The 5,326-nt window shown below is 37.2% G+C and overlaps 1 long non-coding RNA gene across 9 annotated transcripts; it reads left to right on the forward strand.

Moving 5' to 3' along the window:
* The first annotated feature begins 619 nt into the window (after positions 1-619).
* On the forward strand, positions 620-3,734 carry LOC112202240. Of its 9 annotated transcripts, none has more exons than XR_005800815.1 (5): positions 620-1,014; positions 1,206-1,330; positions 1,419-1,524; positions 1,813-2,961; positions 3,539-3,734. It is a non-coding gene; the product is annotated as an uncharacterized LOC112202240 (long non-coding RNA). The 9 variants fall into 9 exon arrangements; XR_005800816.1 differs by having other exon boundaries at positions 1,443-1,524; XR_002937192.2 differs by having other exon boundaries at positions 621-1,014; positions 1,206-1,524; positions 1,813-1,867; positions 2,144-2,961.
* The last annotated feature ends 1,592 nt before the right edge of the window (positions 3,735-5,326 follow it).

The raw sequence follows: 5,326 nt of genomic DNA on the forward strand, positions 1-5,326 counted from the left end.
GAGTGAGTCAATGAAACCCTTGCAGGCTAGGGTTTCTGAAAGAAAGATGAGGCAAGGTTTCTTTGCTTGAATGAGATCGATGAGAGCTCTTTGTGTTTCTGTGTTTACAATTCCTCGACAGTTCCAAACGAGTACACTGCCCTGTAGCATGATCGAAAGAGGATAGTGCCACCACAAGGCGCGGTGGTTTACGGCGTCGCACAAGGTGAAGCTTCTGACGACGCTTAGGGTTTTTTTCTCCCTAATCACTTAATAGTTAATACACATCTCTATTATTTTATATTTCAAATTAAATTTTGTAGGTAGGTTAAATGACCAAAGCAGACATCTATGCATTAGAAGAAGAAAAAAAATAGTCATATTTTCCTTATATTATTCTATTTATGTATAAATAGTTAGATAAACACAACAACTTTCTAAGGGAAATGATGGAAAAGGTCACATTAGAGTGTGAAATGATAAAAAAGTCACATAGTTTCCCTCTTGATAAAAAGGTCCATTATGAATTGTTAGTAATATTAATTTAGTCCTTATTAATAGTAGAATGATGTTAAAAAAGGTTAGTTTTTAATTTTTTTGATTCCTATTCTGCCCTTAGAGCCTAATACATGCTTGCAGAAGCTCTGTGAGAGAATCTTAATATCTACTTCCTCGTGATCTTTCTTCTATTTCCTCTCTGTTAATCTCACTGCATTATCTTCTACACTTTTCTCAGGTTGAACCAAAGATCGGAGATAAAATTCCTCAAAGAAAAAAGTCACGGTTCTTTTCTCTTTCGCTCTCTCGAGATCTCAAACAATTTTGATCAGTTTCTTCTGCCGTGATCCGCCAAAACACGTCATCGTCGGCGAGGTTGGAAGGACTAACGTCTCCGGGAACGATGCCTTCGCCGCGATCTGCAACAAGTACGACCGATACGACATCTACAAGTAGAAAGACTCTAACGTCTCCGGTGCCGATGCCTTCGCTCGCCTCTACTCCGCCATCGAGTCCGACATTGAAGCTGCTCTTCAGGTTCGGTCTCTTTCTCAGTCTCTCTCGATTCTCTTTATTTGATCTCTGTTTGGTTTCCGGAAAAGTTCGTGAAGTTGAAACGCGATAATGTCATATCCGGATGTAGGTGGATGAAATTGAGTAGAATTTTAGTTATTATTTGGTCCTATTTTTCAAATTGAGACTGAAATTTGAGTAATCTTAATCTGCAGAAAGCGGAGCTTGCTTCAAAAGAAAAAAGTATGGCATCTGCAGGTGCTCTGACTGCCAAGATTCCCGGACCAAGGCTCCATTGCTTGAAGAGGTTCCCAAGTTGCAGAGATTGGCTGTAAAGAAGGTTGGCCTCCACTGTTTGAATCAATTCTATTTCCGTGCTTCTTCGTAATTGTGCATTTCATAAAATTGTTTGATAAATTGATGTTTAGTGCAGTCCTCTGCATATATGCTAGAACTTGTTTAGCGCTGGAAGGTGATTTTGGATGGGTATTGATTGGACAAAAGATGATTGCTTTTGAAGAGAATTCTTGGCAGGTAAATGAATATACTGCTAATTAGCTCATGAATGGTGTGGCCTTCAATTTCTGATGGTCTCCATAGGAAATGGAATTTGTGAAATAACCTACCATGTTTTGTGTTCTAGTTATTAAGGTTGTTGATTAAGAATGTGAATAACTCATCCTATATGGGTAAAATTGTTTGAACTTTGAGTAGTCTGCATATTGGTGGATATTAAGAATGTAAGAGACAAACTGTGGCTTCCAGTTTATCTATTTTCCTGTTCATGTATTATCAATTAGCCATTGTTCATGTATTATCAAGGAGTTCGATTTGAGGTGCGGACCTACTTGGCATTGCATCGTCGTTCGCAATTTCGGTAACTCCTTCAATTTTCAGTTTCATATTCTGACCTGCTTTATTTTTTTTTTATTTTTTTTTTCTATCGAGGTGTTTTGGTCAAGATTTAGTATGTGATAGAATTGAGTGATGGTGAACAAATCTAATGGATAGTGTTGTGCTTTAAGTAGCAATTTTGATGAGAATGGATAGAGCTGTTTAAGAAGGAATAGATCTAAGCTTTGTTTGAAAATTTACAGTTTTTTAAGTTGACAAGTAGAATGGTCTAATGGATAATTCTACTTGGTTCTTCAAGCTTGACGAGTCTGAAAGTTGAAGATAATTAAATCATCAGGTCTTTTGACGGGTTCGGGTGCGGATTCGAGTGAGTTTGGATGAATTCGATTTACATTTTCAATTTCTGTTCTTGTTTCTGTTTGGATGGCCTGGAATTAAAGCAAGGAAATTTTGGCGGTGGTTGTAGTCTGCTGGTTTAGTAGTGAAGAAGTTAGCTTTAGTTATTGGTTTTGACTTGCATTTTTGACAAGTGAGAGTTGAGTTTCAAGTATCTTTAAAATTTTGGTTATTGTAGTTGTAGCTGATTGTTTATGCTGGCTTTGATGGAGAATGAGAATAACTCTTGCTCGTGCACTCTTTATAGAGCCTGACTTGTTACTGCTTGATGAAGCCACAGTATGTTGGTCATATCCTTTGGGATTTTCATTAGAATTCTTTAATGTTTGGCATGTGTATTTCATTTATAGAGGCAAGATGAACTATTAAGATTACTGAGAATTTATGAAAGATCTGGTTTTAGCATAATGAAATAACATCACAGCATTAAGTACCTGGGCATGTTTCATGTTTTTTTTTTTTTTTGAAAACTTGCATGTTTCAATGTTTCATGTATTGATGATGTGCACATGCACACACGGATGTATGGCTACTGCTTTGCAATTGAGATTTGTTGAATTGTACCTAATATGTGATACTTACAATTTAAATGTTGTGGTGTTTTTATTCAAAAACTGATCTTGTTGATGCTTACAGTTTACATGGTTGGTCAAGGATCGGCTCAGGTGCCAAGGGAAAATGGATTTTTCCTAAAAGGTCAAGGATTGGCTCACTTGTGAGGTGGGGATTCTTGATGTTGCTTTTATTTTCTTTGAATTTATTATTTACGTATCCAGAAACATGAGTGATGTTTGGATAAAGGGTGCGTGGGCAAGACGATTCCATATATGGCTCGAGGGGAAATACTTTTATGAGGAAAACCACTCTTTTTTGGAATTTTGCATCAAAGATTGATGCCTTTCAGGTTTTGATCTGGGTTTATGTTTGTTAATGCTGCCTTACACTCCATTAGTTCCTACCTGTTATCCTAGTATACCCATATGTGTTTCTTCCTGTGAGAGTGAATCTTCTGGACCATAAATGCAATGAAGCCATATATCTTTCCTTTTAAATTTTCTGGAAATTTAGAAAGATGTAGAGCATCATCTAGTATGCAGCCCAAATAATAATTTTGTATTAAAACCCACGTATGCAGTGCTAGATACACAGCCTTCTGTAGTTGGAACCTGGAAACTAATACTAGGGTGACTATAAGGGAATTGAGGGCTAACTGTGTGAATAGTATGATTTGCTACTAGTAGAAAATGATGTTCAGTTAGGTATGGGTTACACTGAAATGCTCGTCATTCTTTTGCAGATGGTATTTGTCAGAAATTGCTGGAGCTGAAACCAAGAATGCCTCATGGAATTTTTTGTATAAATTGTATGATGCACAAGTTGTTCTTTATCATTCAGGAGTACAACAAGATGTTGAAGCCAAGCCATGTGTCCCAATAGTTTATTAATAGATAAAATGTCGTTTTTCTTTACTGACTATAGAGCTCAATTTTGCATCTGGGTTTCTGTTTACTTTTCTCTACTTATCGTGCTTGCTTTTCATGGCAGATGTATTCTCCACAGAGCAATGCTTGCTCGCACAGCTAGTCTTTCTTATTTAATTATTTTATGATAGTTATGCGACTATCAAAATACATGACTTTGACCTTGGATCATGCTCATTTGATCAGTTTGTAATAGAAATACCAGCTGATGTATTTGTTTTTGATAGTATACCAAACAACTCTCATCGCAACTTGGCTAGTGACATGATTAGTGACTTTATCGATGACTTGAGGTTAACAATAACTTGGCCAGTAACATAGCCAGTGACATGGCCAGAAACTTGGCCAAGAATTGACAGTCACATGACTAGGAATTAACAGTGACATGGTCAGAGACGTGTATAACAGTAACCAGTAACTTGGACAGCTAGTGATCTGGCAATTGAAGTCACAGGCCAAGTCAATGACAACGTCAGTGACTTGACTATTAACTTGTGACTTGGCTACTGACAGTTACTTGGTTAGTGACATGGTCAGTTACTTGGTTAGTGACATGTTCAGTTACTTAGTTAGTGACTTGGCTATTAACTTGTGACTTGGCTACTGACAGTTACTTGGTTAGTGACATGGTCAGTTACTTGGTTAGTGACATGTTAACAGTGACTTGGCTATTAACTTGTGACTTGACTATTGACAGTTACTTGGTTAGTGACATGGTCAGTTACTTGGTTAGTGACATGTGATTAATAGTGACTTGGCTATTAACTTGTGACTTGGCTACTGACAGTTACTTGGTGAGTGACATGGTCAGTTACTTGGTTAGTGACATGGTCAGTTACTTAGTTAATGACATGTGATTAACAGTGACTTGACTATTAACTTGTGACTTGGCTACTGATAGTTACTTGGTTAGTGACATGGTCAGTTACTTGGTTAGTGACATGTGATTAACAGTGACTTGGCTATTAACTTGTGACTTGGCTACTGACAGTTACTTGGTTAGTGACATGGTCAGTTACTTGGTTACTTGTGACTTGGCTACTGACAGTTACTTGGTGAGTGACATGGTCAGTTACTTGGTTAGTGATATGTGATTAACAGTGACTTGGCTATTAACCAGTTACTTGGTTAGTGACATGGTCAGTTACTTGGTTAGTGACATGTGATTAACTTGTGACTTGGCTACTGACAGTGACTTGGTTAGTGACATGGTCAGTTACTTGGTTAGTGACATGTGATTAACAGTGACTTGACTATTAACTTGTGACTTGGCTATTGATAGTTACTTGGTTAGTGACATTGTCAGTTACTTGGTTAGTGACATGTGATTAACAGTGACTTGGCTATTAACTTGTGACTTGGCTACTGACAGTTACTTGTTTAGTGACTTTGTCGGTGACTTGAGGTTAATTACTTAGCGAACTTCATAAACTCACTTCTCAGTAACACACCCAAATACAAATTTACAAATTAAACTGATCAAAACGCCAACAAACAAGCCAACACTAATTGTAGTTAGCATGCTTCATGCAACTAAACAAGAGAACCACATACTTAATAGATCTAACTGAAATGATTATTTATATTGCAACACTTCAAATACA

Source organism: Rosa chinensis, chromosome 5 (assembly GCF_002994745.2).
Source record: "Rosa chinensis cultivar Old Blush chromosome 5, RchiOBHm-V2, whole genome shotgun sequence".
NCBI lineage: Eukaryota > Viridiplantae > Streptophyta > Magnoliopsida > Rosales > Rosaceae > Rosa > Rosa chinensis.